At 35.8% G+C, this 18508-nt stretch overlaps 5 non-coding genes across 5 annotated transcripts; all 5 read right to left on the minus strand.

Moving 5' to 3' along the window:
- Nucleotides 1-2703: 2703 nt before the first annotated feature.
- On the minus strand, nt 2704-2776 carry Trnak-uuu (transfer RNA lysine (anticodon UUU)). Its single transcript has one exon. It is a non-coding gene; the product is annotated as a tRNA-Lys (tRNA).
- A 3651-nt stretch (nt 2777-6427) lies between these two features.
- On the minus strand, nt 6428-6500 carry Trnak-uuu (transfer RNA lysine (anticodon UUU)). Its single transcript has one exon. It is a non-coding gene; the product is annotated as a tRNA-Lys (tRNA).
- A 3668-nt stretch (nt 6501-10168) lies between these two features.
- On the minus strand, nt 10169-10241 carry Trnak-uuu (transfer RNA lysine (anticodon UUU)). Its single transcript has one exon. It is a non-coding gene; the product is annotated as a tRNA-Lys (tRNA).
- A 3668-nt stretch (nt 10242-13909) lies between these two features.
- Nucleotides 13910-13982, minus strand: Trnak-uuu (transfer RNA lysine (anticodon UUU)). Its single transcript has one exon. It is a non-coding gene; the product is annotated as a tRNA-Lys (tRNA).
- Nucleotides 13983-17630: 3648 nt separating this feature from the next.
- Nucleotides 17631-17703, minus strand: Trnak-uuu (transfer RNA lysine (anticodon UUU)). Its single transcript has one exon. It is a non-coding gene; the product is annotated as a tRNA-Lys (tRNA).
- Nucleotides 17704-18508: the final 805 nt, after the last annotated feature.

The following is an 18508-nucleotide window of genomic DNA, read 5'->3' on the forward strand; positions in this document are numbered from 1 at the left end:
TATTTGTTCATTGTCACGTAGTGAGTAGTAGCTAATGAGTTTTCACTCCTTATTGTCTGTATTTAAGTACGTGGAGTTGGACTATTTGGTCAGTCATATTTTGTATGTTCTTCTTGTAACATTATTCTTCAGGTATATTTATTGTTGTGTTTAGATATTATTTGGAAGCAAACATTTGTTTGAATTATTCATTGGAGCCACAAAATGCTACGTGGGTTAAAATATTATTTTTGGCCTATTGTGAATTATTTCTAAAGAATTCTTGAAAATGCCATTGTGATATATCAGAACTGTTGGTAGACCAATGCATTTGAGGATGTAGATTTTATTCGGAACATTCTATTCCTTTGGACTTGAAGATAACATTTTGGGATGATTTTGGATGCAATTCATAATGCTGTAAGTCCCTCTTATATTTTCATTTTACAATTTTGTTAACTGAATTATTTGTTCAGTATTAGAAACCGTTTTGGTTTTGCTTATGTTTGTTTTTTAGTGTATGACCATAGATTCGTAATACTATTGGGTAATTATGACTCATTCATTTCTCAGTTAACGAACTAATATGCAGCATTACTGGAAATGCAAATATGATGGCAGCAGTGGGGGACGCATTTACTGAATTTTGTTTTCATAACAAAAAACTCTTAATTCCAAAGACTTGTGCAATTAAATGATATTAACGTGAAATGTAAAGAAAAGCATTTTCGTTTGAACCGAGCTCTGGGCATCTATCTGCACCATAAGTGCTAAACGTCATGTGATACAAACATGGCCGCGCCCTTTAAATATGTAATGGAAAGGGCTACGCAGCAAAATCCGAGACTGACAAACTGACAGAATTTGGATGAGTAGTGCCCCAATCTCAGTCGCTAGAGCATCCGACATTTAATCTAAGGGTCATGGGTGAAAGTCCGAGGGTAGGTGGTTATGATTTAGCTTCCACTGATTTTCAATTGTTGTCAAAATGAATATAGATATACCTGCAAGTATTTCTCTCCTTTCCTAAAATGTCCCTAAATGAGAGCGTATCCACATGTCCATGCGAACGGGATAGAGTACCCAATTTAATCAACTGTAAGATATGTTGATCATTCTGTCAGCATTTCTTCTTGATTCCAGTAAATCTAACGCATCCACTATATCATATGCAAATTGAATGCATTCATATTATGATACGAATATTATTAAAATATACGGACAGAAGCACAAAAGTCAACGCCAGTCTAAAAGCTCCACCTAACAGACAATATATTTAAAGTAATGAGACACTACCACTGCAAGCTACTATCAGTTGTTTCGTGTTCTAAAGAGTTTACTCAAACGTTGTAACGGAGACAAAACGAAGAATGCACCGTGAAGACGTATAAAGACTTCTCGGTTCAATCAACAATAACTGCATGAGATATGCATGCAGGATGTGTTCACGGTTTTAATGGAGGTACGATCACCGCCTCTCGGACACCTGAATTCGGTGGTCACAACATCGCGGTATAGAATGCGATGATTGTATTGGTGAAAATACTAAGTCTTAAAATTAAATTGCTGCCGTCCAGTTTCGGATGCTCAATCTAAACGAATGAAAATATGGATTTTTTAAAATGATTTATCAATTGCGAGTTTTGATAATAGTTCTCGATTTAAGTAAGCTAAAGAATGCAATGCATCGTTTGAGAATTAAATGCATTAATCTTACGATTCAAACAATAACATAATATATAATTCGCAATGTAACACAAATCTCAAAGGAATTTTAAAATCTGCGACTAAAAGTTAATATGTCTTAAATTGAAGAGAAGAAAAGAGACTAGCACTGCAAGGTACTGTCAGTTCTTTCCTGTTCTGATGAGTTAGATGAAACTTTGCAACGTGGAGAAAATAAAGACTGCACCGTACATATGTGAAAGAAACCTATCTTAGATCAAGTCAAGAAGGTTACAATAATGAGTTCACAGTTTTGTGGGAAGTATGATTACGGGGTATCGGACATTCGAAAGCAGTGGCCAAAAGGATCGCGCAATCCGGTGAGGTGATATCAATGGTTAAAACACAAAAAAGAAGAAGAAGAAAAAAAAATGACCAAAAAAAAAAAAGCAAAGAAAGAAAGATGTTAGTCCTAAAAATGAATTATTGCTGACTTACAATGTTAGTTGCTAAATCAAAATGAAGAAATATTTGGGAAGAATTGTTTATCAGTATTTTGGAAATTCCCACAATTGATAATAATAATAATAATAATAATAATAATAATAATAATAATAATAATAATAATTATGTGGACTTAGTACAGCGCCTAAGACGTAAAAGCGCTAAGAGCTCGAAAATATTAGATAACAAACATAAATATACACCAGAACAAGGATAGGATAGAAAAATCCCAACACTATTGAATTACAAAACAAAAGGCTTCAATAGAAGTATATAGAATATGTAAATGAACTTACATATTTCATTCACTTTTTATCTGGATGGGTACATACAGGGTCACTACCATAATCAGTACCTTTATGAGGGCTGTGTCGAAACCAGAAAGACATTGACAAGCTAATGAATTTGAAGAAGAGGATATCAAAATTCAACATAAAAATGATTATATGAGAAAAGAAAACGTTTCTGTGGGACATTTACCATCACACCTATTTGTAGCCAAATAGACGCGTGTACAAAGTGTAGTATAAATTTGTAATGGTATTAAAAATTGTACGCCCACCGTGGGACTCGAACTCACGACCCTCAGATTAAAAGTCTGATGCTCTACCGACTGAGCTAGGCGGGCTACTTGTTAATGCATGGTCGAATGTTGGCTCGGGTAGTTATGCGCAACATGGTTAATCGTTATCTCATCAACTTCACATAGCTAGCGTCTAGGATTGATTGGATCTTAGATGTTAGCCCCTTATGGAAACAATAATCCAGTTTATATGGCAATCAACCATTCACGGAGGAATTTAAATTTTGCTGCCTAAGGAAATGCACAAATGTGTCATTAGCCGAGCAAGTTGCTAAAGTTAAGACAAGTCATTGTTTCTTTGTGTTAACAGTTATGATTTTACAGTCCGGACAACACAAACACTATCCTTCTGCTCTTCTCTTAAATCTTCGCATTCTTTCCTTAATTTCTCTCAGTTAATTACACATGTGAAAATCACCTGTCTTGAAATTTTTTGTTTCCAGAGAAAGCAATGCTTACACACTACATAATCAATTAAATAGTACCTGTAAGTTGATAAACTTGCTTCCAATTAATTGTTCTCTATACATATTTGTGATTTTCTTCTATGGATCGGTACAGGAGAAAATACATAAATACGGAAGGTGTTGTGTTAGATGTGGTGGTTTTATTTCTACGACATGGGAGATTTGTGTGTGTGTGTGTGTGTGTGTGTGTGTGTGTTTGTGTGTGCATGTGATTTGTATTTTTAAGGTAGCTTTTAAGAATTTTTCAGTCATATCGCTACGATGTCTGCAGTGTGGCAGTTTATAGTGATGGCTAGCACTGGGGCATCATGCCGCAGACATGTAGCATGATGTCCCACCCAGTCACTTTATCCTGAGATCCGGCCGACCAGTCCTAACACTAACCTCTTAATGCTGAGCCCCAAGCAAGGCAGCTGTTAGTACCATATTTGTAAGTCTTTGGTATGAGTCGGCCGGGGATCGATCCCACGAACTGCCGCATCCGAGGCGTACGCTGTAATTAATAGGCCACCGGAGCTTTTAGGGATATTTGTTCATTGTCACGTAGTGAGTAGTAGCTAATGAGTTTTCACTCCTTATTGTCTGTATTTAAGTACGTGGAGTTGGACTATTTGGTCAGTCATATTTTGTATGTTCTTCTTGTAACATTATTCTTCAGGTATATTTATTGTTGTGTTTAGATATTATTTGGAAGCAAACATTTGTTTGAATTATTCATTGGAGCCACAAAATGCTACGTGGGTTAAAATATTATTTTTGGCCTATTGTGAATTATTTCTAAAGAATTCTTGAAAATGCCATTGTGATATATCAGAACTGTTGGTAGACCAATGCATTTGAGGATGTAGATTTTATTCGGAACATTCTATTCCTTTGGACTTGAAGATAACATTTTGGGATGATTTTGGATGCAATTCATAATGCTGTAAGTCCCTCTTATATTTTCATTTTACAATTTTGTTAACTGAATTATTTGTTCAGTATTAGAAACCGTTTTGGTTTTGCTTATGTTTGTTTTTTAGTGTATGACCATAGATTCGTAATACTATTGGGTAATTATGACTCATTCATTTCTCAGTTAACGAACTAATATGCAGCATTACTGGAAATGCAAATATGATGGCAGCAGTGGGGGACGCATTTACTGAATTTTGTTTTCATAACAAAAAACTCTTAATTCCAAAGACTTGTGCAATTAAATGATATTAACGTGAAATGTAAAGAAAAGCATTTTCGTTTGAACCGAGCTCTGGGCATCTATCTGCACCATAAGTGCTAAACGTCATGTGATACAAACATGGCCGCGCCCTTTAAATATGTAATGGAAAGGGCTACGCAGCAAAATCCGAGACTGACAAACTGACAGAATTTGGATGAGTAGTGCCCCAATCTCAGTCGCTAGAGCATCCGACATTTAATCTAAGGGTCATGGGTGAAAGTCCGAGGGTAGGTGGTTATGATTTAGCTTCCACTGATTTTCAATTGTTGTCAAAATGAATATAGATATACCTGCAAGTATTTCTCTCCTTTCCTAAAATGTCCCTAAATGAGAGCGTATCCACATGTCCATGCGAACGGGATAGAGTACCCAATTTAATCAACTGTAAGATATGTTGATCATTCTGTCAGCATTTCTTCTTGATTCCAGTAAATCTAACGCATCCACTATATCATATGCAAATTGAATGCATTCATATTATGATACGAATATTATTAAAATATACGGACAGAAGCACAAAAGTCAACGCCAGTCTAAAAGCTCCACCTAACAGACAATATATTTAAAGTAATGAGACACTACCACTGCAAGCTACTATCAGTTGTTTCGTGTTCTAAAGAGTTTACTCAAACGTTGTAACGGAGACAAAACGAAGAATGCACCGTGAAGACGTATAAAGACTTCTCGGTTCAATCAACAATAACTGCATGAGATATGCATGCAGGATGTGTTCACGGTTTTAATGGAGGTACGATCACCGCCTCTCGGACACCTGAATTCGGTGGTCACAACATCGCGGTATAGAATGCGATGATTGTATTGGTGAAAATACTAAGTCTTAAAATTAAATTGCTGCCGTCCAGTTTCGGATGCTCAATCTAAACGAATGAAAATATGGATTTTTTAAAATGATTTATCAATTGCGAGTTTTGATAATAGTTCTCGATTTAAGTAAGCTAAAGAATGCAATGCATCGTTTGAGAATTAAATGCATTAATCTTACGATTCAAACAATAACATAATATATAATTCGCAATGTAACACAAATCTCAAAGGAATTTTAAAATCTGCGACTAAAAGTTAATATGTCTTAAATTGAAGAGAAGAAAAGAGACTAGCACTGCAAGGTACTGTCAGTTCTTTCCTGTTCTGATGAGTTAGATGAAACTTTGCAACGTGGAGAAAATAAAGACTGCACCGTACATATGTGAAAGAAACCTATCTTAGATCAAGTCAAGAAGGTTACAATAATGAGTTCACAGTTTTGTGGGAAGTATGATTACGGGGTATCGGACATTCGAAAGCAGTGGCCAAAAGGATCGCGCAATCCGGTGAGGTGATATCAATGGTTAAAACACAAAAAAGAAGAAGAAGAAAAAAAAATGACCAAAAAAAAAAAAGCAAAGAAAGAAAGATGTTAGTCCTAAAAATGAATTATTGCTGACTTACAATGTTAGTTGCTAAATCAAAATGAAGAAATATTTGGGAAGAATTGTTTATCAGTATTTTGGAAATTCCCACAATTGATAATAATAATAATAATAATAATAATAATAATAATAATAATAATAATAATAATTATGTGGACTTAGTACAGCGCCTAAGACGTAAAAGCGCTAAGAGCTCGAAAATATTAGATAACAAACATAAATATACACCAGAACAAGGATAGGATAGAAAAATCCCAACACTATTGAATTACAAAACAAAAGGCTTCAATAGAAGTATATAGAATATGTAAATGAACTTACATATTTCATTCACTTTTTATCTGGATGGGTACATACAGGGTCACTACCATAATCAGTACCTTTATGAGGGCTGTGTCGAAACCAGAAAGACATTGACAAGCTAATGAATTTGAAGAAGAGGATATCAAAATTCAACATAAAAATGATTATATGAGAAAAGAAAACGTTTCTGTGGGACATTTACCATCACACCTATTTGTAGCCAAATAGACGCGTGTACAAAGTGTAGTATAAATTTGTAATGGTATTAAAAATTGTACGCCCACCGTGGGACTCGAACTCACGACCCTCAGATTAAAAGTCTGATGCTCTACCGACTGAGCTAGGCGGGCTACTTGTTAATGCATGGTCGAATGTTGGCTCGGGTAGTTATGCGCAACATGGTTAATCGTTATCTCATCAACTTCACATAGCTAGCGTCTAGGATTGATTGGATCTTAGATGTTAGCCCCTTATGGAAACAATAATCCAGTTTATATGGCAATCAACCATTCACGGAGGAATTTAAATTTTGCTGCCTAAGGAAATGCACAAATGTGTCATTAGCCGAGCAAGTTGCTAAAGTTAAGACAAGTCATTGTTTCTTTGTGTTAACAGTTATGATTTTACAGTCCGGACAACACAAACACTATCCTTCTGCTCTTCTCTTAAATCTTCGCATTCTTTCCTTAATTTCTCTCAGTTAATTACACATGTGAAAATCACCTGTCTTGAAATTTTTTGTTTCCAGAGAAAGCAATGCTTACACACTACATAATCAATTAAATAGTACCTGTAAGTTGATAAACTTGCTTCCAATTAATTGTTCTCTATACATATTTGTGATTTTCTTCTATGGATCGGTACAGGAGAAAATACATAAATACGGAAGGTGTTGTGTTAGATGTGGTGGTTTTATTTCTACGACATGGGAGATTTGTGTGTGTGTGTGTGTGTGTGTGTGTGTGTGTGTGTGTGTGTGTGTGTGTGTTTGTGTGTGCATGTGATTTGTATTTTTAAGGTAGCTTTTAAGAATTTTTCAGTCATATCGCTACGATGTCTGCAGTGTGGCAGTTTATAGTGATGGCTAGCACTGGGGCATCATGCCGCAGACATGTAGCATGATGTCCCACCCAGTCACTTTATCCTGAGATCCGGCCGACCAGTCCTAACACTAACCTCTTAATGCTGAGCCCCAAGCAAGGCAGCTGTTAGTACCATATTTGTAAGTCTTTGGTATGAGTCGGCCGGGGATCGATCCCACGAACTGCCGCATCCGAGGCGTACGCTGTAATTACTAGGCCACCGGAGCTTTTAGGGATATTTGTTCATTGTCACGTAGTGAGTAGTAGCTAATGAGTTTTCACTCCTTATTGTCTGTATTTAAGTACGTGGAGTTGGACTATTTGGTCAGTCATATTTTGTATGTTCTTCTTGTAACATTATTCTTCAGGTATATTTATTGTTGTGTTTAGATATTATTTGGAAGCAAACATTTGTTTGAATTATTCATTGGAGCCACAAAATGCTACGTGGGTTAAAATATTATTTTTGGCCTATTGTGAATTATTTCTAAAGAATTCTTGAAAATGCCATTGTGATATATCAGAACTGTTGGTAGACCAATGCATTTGAGGATGTAGATTTTATTCGGAACATTCTATTCCTTTGGACTTGAAGATAACATTTTGGGATGATTTTGGATGCAATTCATAATGCTGTAAGTCCCTCTTATATTTTCATTTTACAATTTTGTTAACTGAATTATTTGTTCAGTATTAGAAACCGTTTTGGTTTTGCTTATGTTTGTTTTTTAGTGTATGACCATAGATTCGTAATACTATTGGGTAATTATGACTCATTCATTTCTCAGTTAACGAACTAATATGCAGCATTACTGGAAATGCAAATATGATGGCAGCAGTGGGGGACGCATTTACTGAATTTTGTTTTCATAACAAAAAACTCTTAATTCCAAAGACTTGTGCAATTAAATGATATTAACGTGAAATGTAAAGAAAAGCATTTTCGTTTGAACCGAGCTCTGGGCATCTATCTGCACCATAAGTGCTAAACGTCATGTGATACAAACATGGCCGCGCCCTTTAAATATGTAATGGAAAGGGCTACGCAGCAAAATCCGAGACTGACAAACTGACAGAATTTGGATGAGTAGTGCCCCAATCTCAGTCGCTAGAGCATCCGACATTTAATCTAAGGGTCATGGGTGAAAGTCCGAGGGTAGGTGGTTATGATTTAGCTTCCACTGATTTTCAATTGTTGTCAAAATGAATATAGATATACCTGCAAGTATTTCTCTCCTTTCCTAAAATGTCCCTAAATGAGAGCGTATCCACATGTCCATGCGAACGGGATAGAGTACCCAATTTAATCAACTGTAAGATATGTTGATCATTCTGTCAGCATTTCTTCTTGATTCCAGTAAATCTAACGCATCCACTATATCATATGCAAATTGAATGCATTCATATTATGATACGAATATTATTAAAATATACGGACAGAAGCACAAAAGTCAACGCCAGTCTAAAAGCTCCACCTAACAGACAATATATTTAAAGTAATGAGACACTACCACTGCAAGCTACTATCAGTTGTTTCGTGTTCTAAAGAGTTTACTCAAACGTTGTAACGGAGACAAAACGAAGAATGCACCGTGAAGACGTATAAAGACTTCTCGGTTCAATCAACAATAACTGCATGAGATATGCATGCAGGATGTGTTCACGGTTTTAATGGAGGTACGATCACCGCCTCTCGGACACCTGAATTCGGTGGTCACAACATCGCGGTATAGAATGCGATGATTGTATTGGTGAAAATACTAAGTCTTAAAATTAAATTGCTGCCGTCCAGTTTCGGATGCTCAATCTAAACGAATGAAAATATGGATTTTTTAAAATGATTTATCAATTGCGAGTTTTGATAATAGTTCTCGATTTAAGTAAGCTAAAGAATGCAATGCATCGTTTGAGAATTAAATGCATTAATCTTACGATTCAAACAATAACATAATATATAATTCGCAATGTAACACAAATCTCAAAGGAATTTTAAAATCTGCGACTAAAAGTTAATATGTCTTAAATTGAAGAGAAGAAAAGAGACTAGCACTGCAAGGTACTGTCAGTTCTTTCCTGTTCTGATGAGTTAGATGAAACTTTGCAACGTGGAGAAAATAAAGACTGCACCGTACATATGTGAAAGAAACCTATCTTAGATCAAGTCAAGAAGGTTACAATAATGAGTTCACAGTTTTGTGGGAAGTATGATTACGGGGTATCGGACATTCGAAAGCAGTGGCCAAAAGGATCGCGCAATCCGGTGAGGTGATATCAATGGTTAAAACACAAAAAAGAAGAAGAAGAAAAAAAAATGACCAAAAAAAAAAAAGCAAAGAAAGAAAGATGTTAGTCCTAAAAATGAATTATTGCTGACTTACAATGTTAGTTGCTAAATCAAAATGAAGAAATATTTGGGAAGAATTGTTTATCAGTATTTTGGAAATTCCCACAATTGATAATAATAATAATAATAATAATAATAATAATAATAATAATAATAATAATTATGTGGACTTAGTACAGCGCCTAAGACGTAAAAGCGCTAAGAGCTCGAAAATATTAGATAACAAACATAAATATACACCAGAACAAGGATAGGATAGAAAAATCCCAACACTATTGAATTACAAAACAAAAGGCTTCAATAGAAGTATATAGAATATGTAAATGAACTTACATATTTCATTCACTTTTTATCTGGATGGGTACATACAGGGTCACTACCATAATCAGTACCTTTATGAGGGCTGTGTCGAAACCAGAAAGACATTGACAAGCTAATGAATTTGAAGAAGAGGATATCAAAATTCAACATAAAAATGATTATATGAGAAAAGAAAACGTTTCTGTGGGACATTTACCATCACACCTATTTGTAGCCAAATAGACGCGTGTACAAAGTGTAGTATAAATTTGTAATGGTATTAAAAATTGTACGCCCACCGTGGGACTCGAACTCACGACCCTCAGATTAAAAGTCTGATGCTCTACCGACTGAGCTAGGCGGGCTACTTGTTAATGCATGGTCGAATGTTGGCTCGGGTAGTTATGCGCAACATGGTTAATCGTTATCTCATCAACTTCACATAGCTAGCGTCTAGGATTGATTGGATCTTAGATGTTAGCCCCTTATGGAAACAATAATCCAGTTTATATGGCAATCAACCATTCACGGAGGAATTTAAATTTTGCTGCCTAAGGAAATGCACAAATGTGTCATTAGCCGAGCAAGTTGCTAAAGTTAAGACAAGTCATTGTTTCTTTGTGTTAACAGTTATGATTTTACAGTCCGGACAACACAAACACTATCCTTCTGCTCTTCTCTTAAATCTTCGCATTCTTTCCTTAATTTCTCTCAGTTAATTACACATGTGAAAATCACCTGTCTTGAAATTTTTTGTTTCCAGAGAAAGCAATGCTTACACACTACATAATCAATTAAATAGTACCTGTAAGTTGATAAACTTGCTTCCAATTAATTGTTCTCTATACATATTTGTGATTTTCTTCTATGGATCGGTACAGGAGAAAATACATAAATACGGAAGGTGTTGTGTTAGATGTGGTGGTTTTATTTCTACGACATGGGAGATTTGTGTGTGTGTGTGTGTGTGTGTGTGTGTGTGTGTGTGTGTGTGTGTTTGTGTGTGCATGTGATTTGTATTTTTAAGGTAGCTTTTAAGAATTTTTCAGTCATATCGCTACGATGTCTGCAGTGTGGCAGTTTATAGTGATGGCTAGCACTGGGGCATCATGCCGCAGACATGTAGCATGATGTCCCACCCAGTCACTTTATCCTGAGATCCGGCCGACCAGTCCTAACACTAACCTCTTAATGCTGAGCCCCAAGCAAGGCAGCTGTTAGTACCATATTTGTAAGTCTTTGGTATGAGTCGGCCGGGGATCGATCCCACGAACTGCCGCATCCGAGGCGTACGCTGTAATTACTAGGCCACCGGAGCTTTTAGGGATATTTGTTCATTGTCACGTAGTGAGTAGTAGCTAATGAGTTTTCACTCCTTATTGTCTGTATTTAAGTACGTGGAGTTGGACTATTTGGTCAGTCATATTTTGTATGTTCTTCTTGTAACATTATTCTTCAGGTATATTTATTGTTGTGTTTAGATATTATTTGGAAGCAAACATTTGTTTGAATTATTCATTGGAGCCACAAAATGCTACGTGGGTTAAAATATTATTTTTGGCCTATTGTGAATTATTTCTAAAGAATTCTTGAAAATGCCATTGTGATATATCAGAACTGTTGGTAGACCAATGCATTTGAGGATGTAGATTTTATTCGGAACATTCTATTCCTTTGGACTTGAAGATAACATTTTGGGATGATTTTGGATGCAATTCATAATGCTGTAAGTCCCTCTTATATTTTCATTTTACAATTTTGTTAACTGAATTATTAGTTCAGTATTAGAAACCGTTTTGGTTTTGCTTATGTTTGTTTTTTAGTGTATGACCATAGATTCGTAATACTATTGGGTAATTATGACTCATTCATTTCTCAGTTAACGAACTAATATGCAGCATTACTGGAAATGCAAATATGATGGCAGCAGTGGGGGACGCATTTACTGAATTTTGTTTTCATAACAAAAAACTCTTAATTCCAAAGACTTGTGCAATTAAATGATATTAACGTGAAATGTAAAGAAAAGCATTTTCGTTTGAACCGAGCTCTGGGCATCTATCTGCACCATAAGTGCTAAACGTCATGTGATACAAACATGGCCGCGCCCTTTAAATATGTAATGGAAAGGGCTACGCAGCAAAATCCGAGACTGACAAACTGACAGAATTTGGATGAGTAGTGCCCCAATCTCAGTCGCTAGAGCATCCGACATTTAATCTAAGGGTCATGGGTGAAAGTCCGAGGGTAGGTGGTTATGATTTAGCTTCCACTGATTTTCAATTGTTGTCAAAATGAATATAGATATACCTGCAAGTATTTCTCTCCTTTCCTAAAATGTCCCTAAATGAGAGCGTATCCACATGTCCATGCGAACGGGATAGAGTACCCAATTTAATCAACTGTAAGATATGTTGATCATTCTGTCAGCATTTCTTCTTGATTCCAGTAAATCTAACGCATCCACTATATCATATGCAAATTGAATGCATTCATATTATGATACGAATATTATTAAAATATACGGACAGAAGCACAAAAGTCAACGCCAGTCTAAAAGCTCCACCTAACAGACAATATGTTTAAAGTAATGAGACACTACCACTGCAAGCTACTATCAGTTGTTTCGTGTTCTAAAGAGTTTACTCAAACGTTGTAACGGAGACAAAACGAAGAATGCACCGTGAAGACGTATAAAGACTTCTCGGTTCAATCAACAATAACTGCATGAGATATGCATGCAGGATGTGTTCACGGTTTTAATGGAGGTACGATCACCGCCTCTCGGACACCTGAATTCGGTGGTCACAACATCGCGGTATAGAATGCGATGATTGTATTGGTGAAAATACTAAGTCTTAAAATTAAATTGCTGCCGTCCAGTTTCGGATGCTCAATCTAAACGAATGAAAATATGGATTTTTTAAAATGATTTATCAATTGCGAGTTTTGATAATAGTTCTCGATTTAAGTAAGCTAAAGAATGCAATGCATCGTTTGAGAATTAAATGCATTAATCTTACGATTCAAACAATAACATAATATATAATTCGCAATGTAACACAAATCTCAAAGGAATTTTAAAATCTGCGACTAAAAGTTAATATGTCTTAAATTGAAGAGAAGAAAAGAGACTAGCACTGCAAGGTACTGTCAGTTCTTTCCTGTTCTGATGAGTTAGATGAAACTTTGCAACGTGGAGAAAATAAAGACTGCACCGTACATATGTGAAAGAAACCTATCTTAGATCAAGTCAAGAAGGTTACAATAATGAGTTCACAGTTTTGTGGGAAGTATGATTACGGGGTATCGGACATTCGAAAGCAGTGGCCAAAAGGATCGCGCAATCCGGTGAGGTGATATCAATGGTTAAAACACAAAAAAGAAGAAGAAGAAAAAAAAATGACCAAAAAAAAAAAAGCAAAGAAAGAAAGATGTTAGTCCTAAAAATGAATTATTGCTGACTTACAATGTTAGTTGCTAAATCAAAATGAAGAAATATTTGGGAAGAATTGTTTATCAGTATTTTGGAAATTCCCACAATTGATAATAATAATAATAATAATAATAATAATAATAATAATAATAATAATAATAATAATTATGTGGACTTAGTACAGCGCCTAAGACGTAAAAGCGCTAAGAGCTCGAAAATATTAGATAACAAACATAAATATACACCAGAACAAGGATAGGATAGAAAAATCCCAACACTATTGAATTACAAAACAAAAGGCTTCAATAGAAGTATATAGAATATGTAAATGAACTTACATATTTCATTCACTTTTTATCTGGATGGGTACATACAGGGTCACTACCATAATCAGTACCTTTATGAGGGCTGTGTCGAAACCAGAAAGACATTGACAAGCTAATGAATTTGAAGAAGAGGATATCAAAATTCAACATAAAAATGATTATATGAGAAAAGAAAACGTTTCTGTGGGACATTTACCATCACACCTATTTGTAGCCAAATAGACGCGTGTACAAAGTGTAGTATAAATTTGTAATGGTATTAAAAATTTTACGCCCACCGTGGGACTCGAACTCACGACCCTCAGATTAAAAGTCTGATGCTCTACCGACTGAGCTAGGCGGGCTACTTGTTAATGCATGGTCGAATGTTGGCTCGGGTAGTTATGCGCAACATGGTTAATCGTTATCTCATCAACTTCACATAGCTAGCGTCTAGGATTGATTGGATCTTAGATGTTAGCCCCTTATGGAAACAATAATCCAGTTTATATGGCAATCAACCATTCACGGAGGAATTTAAATTTTGCTGCCTAAGGAAATGCACAAATGTGTCATTAGCCGAGCAAGTTGCTAAAGTTAAGACAAGTCATTGTTTCTTTGTGTTAACAGTTATGATTTTACAGTCCGGACAACACAAACACTATCCTTCTGCTCTTCTCTTAAATCTTCGCATTCTTTCCTTAATTTCTCTCAGTTAATTACACATGTGAAAATCACCTGTCTTGAAATTTTTTGTTTCCAGAGAAAGCAATGCTTACACACTACATAATCAATTAAATAGTACCTGTAAGTTGATAAACTTGCTTCCAATTAATTGTTCTCTATACATATTTGTGATTTTCTTCTATGGATCGGTACAGGAGAAAATACATAAATACGGAAGGTGTTGTGTTAGATGTGGTGGTTTTATTTCTACGACATGGGAGATTTGTGTGTGTGTGTGTGTGTGTGTGTGTGTGTGTGTGTGTTTGTGTGTGCATGTGATTTGTATTTTTAAGGTAGCTTTTAAGAATTTTTCAGTCATATCGCTACGATGTCTGCAGTGTGGCAGTTTATAGTGATGGCTAGCACTGGGGCATCATGCCGCAGACATGTAGCATGATGTCCCACCCAGTCACTTTATCCTGAGATCCGGCCGACCAGTCCTAACACTAACCTCTTAATGCTGAGCCCCAAGCAAGGCAGCTGTTAGTACCATATTTGTAAGTCTTTGGTATGAGTCGGCCGGGGATCGATCCCACGAACTGCCGCATCCGAGGCGTACGCTGTAATTACTAGGCCACCGGAGCTTTTAGGGATATTTGTTCATTGTCACGTAGTGAGTAGTAGCTAATGAGTTTTCACTCCTTATTGTCTGTATTTAAGTACGTGGAGTTGGACTATTTGGTCAGTCATATTTTGTATGTTCTTCTTGTAACATTATTCTTCAGGTATATTTATTGTTGTGTTTAGATATTATTTGGAAGCAAACATTTGTTTGAATTATTCATTGGAGCCACAAAATGCTACGTGGGTTAAAATATTATTTTTGGCCTATTGTGAATTATTTCTAAAGAATTCTTGAAAATGCCATTGTGATATATCAGAACTGTTGGTAGACCAATGCATTTGAGGATGTAGATTTTATTCGGAACATTCTATTCCTTTGGACTTGAAGATAACATTTTGGGATGATTTTGGATGCAATTCATAATGCTGTAAGTCCCTCTTATATTTTCATTTTACAATTTTGTTAACTGAATTATTTGTTCAGTATTAGAAACCGTTTTGGTTTTGCTTATGTTTGTTTTTTAGTGTATGACCATAGATTCGTAATACTATTGGGTAATTATGACTCATTCATTTCTCAGTTAACGAACTAATATGCAGCATTACTGGAAATGCAAATATGATGGCAGCAGTGGGGGACGCATTTACTGAATTTTGTTTTCATAACAAAAAACTCTTAATTCCAAAGACTTGTGCAATTAAATGATATTAACGTGAAATGTAAAGAAAAGCATTTTCGTTTGAACCGAGCTCTGGGCATCTATCTGCACCATAAGTGCTAAACGTCATGTGATACAAACATGGCCGCGCCCTTTAAATATGTAATGGAAAGGGCTACGCAGCAAAATCCGAGACTGACAAACTGACAGAATTTGGATGAGTAGTGCCCCAATCTCAGTCGCTAGAGCATCCGACATTTAATCTAAGGGTCATGGGTGAAAGTCCGAGGGTAGGTGGTTATGATTTAGCTTCCACTGATTTTCAATTGTTGTCAAAATGAATATAGATATACCTGCAAGTATTTCTCTCCTTTCCTAAAATGTCCCTAAATGAGAGCGTATCCACATGTCCATGCGAACGGGATAGAGTACCCAATTTAATCAACTGTAAGATATGTTGATCATTCTGTCAGCATTTCTTCTTGATTCCAGTAAATCTAACGCATCCACTATATCATATGCAAATTGAATGCATTCATATTATGATACGAATATTATTAAAATATACGGACAGAAGCACAAAAGTCAACGCCAGTCTAAAAGCTCCACCTAACAGACAATATATTTAAAGTAATGAGACACTACCACTGCAAGCTACTATCAGTTGATTCGTGTTCTAAAGAGTTTACTCAAACGTTGTAACGGAGACAAAACGAAGAATGCACCGTGAAGACGTATAAAGACTTCTCGGTTCAATCAACAATAACTGCATGAGATATGCATGCAGGATGTGTTCACGGTTTTAATGGAGGTACGATCACCGCCTCTCGGACACCTGAATTCGGTGGTCACAACATCGCGGTATAGAATGCGATGATTGTATTGGTGAAAATACTAAGTCTTAAAATTAAATTGCTGCCGTCCAGTTTCGGATGCTCAATCTAAACGAATGAAAATATGGATTTTTTAAAATGATTTATCAATTGCGAGTTTTGATAATAGTTCTCGATTTAAGTAAGCTAAAGAATGCAATGCATCGTTTGAGAATTAAATGCATTAATCTTACGATTCAAACAATAACATAATATATAATTCGCAATGTAACACAAATCTCAAAGGAATTTTAAAATCTGCGACTAAAAGTTAATATGTCTTAAATTGAAGAGAAGAAAAGAGACTAGCACTGCAAGGTACTGTCAGTTCTTTCCTGTTCTGATGAGTTAGATGAAACTTTGCAACGTGGAGAAAATAAAGACTGCACCGTACATATGTGAAAGAAACCTATCTTAGATCAAGTCAAGAAGGTTACAATAATGAGTTCACAGTTTTGTGGGAAGTATGATTACGGGGTATCGGACATTCGAAAGCAGTGGCCAAAAGGATCGCGCAATCCGGTGAGGTGATATCAATGGTTAAAACACAAAAAAGAAGAAGAAGAAAAAAAAATGACCAAAAAAAAAAAAGCAAAGAAAGAAAGATGTTAGTCCTAAAAATGAATTATTGCTGACTTACAATGTTAGTTGCTAAATCAAAATGAAGAAATATTTGGGAAGAATTGTTTATCAGTATTTTGGAAATTCCCACAATTGATAATAATAATAATAATAATAATAATAATAATAATAATAATAATTATGTGGACTTAGTACAGCGCCTAAGACGTAAAAGCGCTAAGAGCTCGAAAATATTAGATAACAAACAAAAATATACACCAGTACAAGGATAGGATAGAAAAATCCCAACACTATTGAATTACAAAACAAAAGGCTTCAATAGAAGTATATAGAATATGTAAATGAACTTACATATTTCATTCACTTTTTATCTGGATGGGTACATACAGGGTCACTACCATAATCAGTACCTTTATGAGGGCTGTGTCGAAACCAGAAAGACATTGACAAGCTAATGAATTTGAAGAAGAGGATATCAAAATTCAACATAAAAATGATTATATGAGAAAAGAAAACGTTTCTGTGGGACATTTACCATCACACCTATTTGTAGCCAAATAGACGCGTGTACAAAGTGTAGTATAAATTTGTAATGGTATTAAAAATTGTACGCCCACCGTGGGACTCGAACTCACGACCCTCAGATTAAAAGTCTGATGCTCTACCGACTGAGCTAGGCGGGCTACTTGTTAATGCATGGTCGAATGTTGGCTCGGGTAGTTATGCGCAACATGGTTAATCGTTATCTCATCAACTTCACATAGCTAGCGTCTAGGATTGATTGGATCTTAGATGTTAGCCCCTTATGGAAACAATAATCCAGTTTATATGGCAATCAACCATTCACGGAGGAATTTAAATTTTGCTGCCTAAGGAAATGCACAAATGTGTCATTAGCCGAGCAAGTTGCTAAAGTTAAGACAAGTCATTGTTTCTTTGTGTTAACAGTTATGATTTTACAGTCCGGACAACACAAACACTATCCTTCTGCTCTTCTCTTAAATCTTCGCATTCTTTCCTTAATTTCTCTCAGTTAATTACACATGTGAAAATCACCTGTCTTGAAATTTTTTGTTTCCAGAGAAAGCAATGCTTACACACTACATAATCAATTAAATAGTACCTGTAAGTTGATAAACTTGCTTCCAATTAATTGTTCTCTATACATATTTGTGATTTTCTTCTATGGATCGGTACAGGAGAAAATACATAAATACGGAAGGTGTTGTGTTAGATGTGGTGGTTTTATTTCTACGACATGGGAGATTTGAGTGTGTGTGTGTGTGTGTGTGTGTGTGTGTGTTTGTGTTTGTGTGTGCATGTGATTTGTATTTTTAAGGTAGCTTTTAAGAATTTTTCAGTCATATCGCTACGATGTCTGCAGTGTGGCAGTTTATAGTGATGGCTAGCACTGGGGCATCATGCCGCAGACATGTAGCATGATGTCCCACCCAGTCACTTTATCCTGAGATCCGGCCGACCAGTCCT

Source organism: Sinohyriopsis cumingii, chromosome 11, assembly GCF_028554795.1.
Source record: "Sinohyriopsis cumingii isolate HCF-2022 chromosome 11, ASM2855479v2, whole genome shotgun sequence".
NCBI classification, from domain to species: domain Eukaryota; kingdom Metazoa; phylum Mollusca; class Bivalvia; order Unionida; family Unionidae; genus Sinohyriopsis; species Sinohyriopsis cumingii.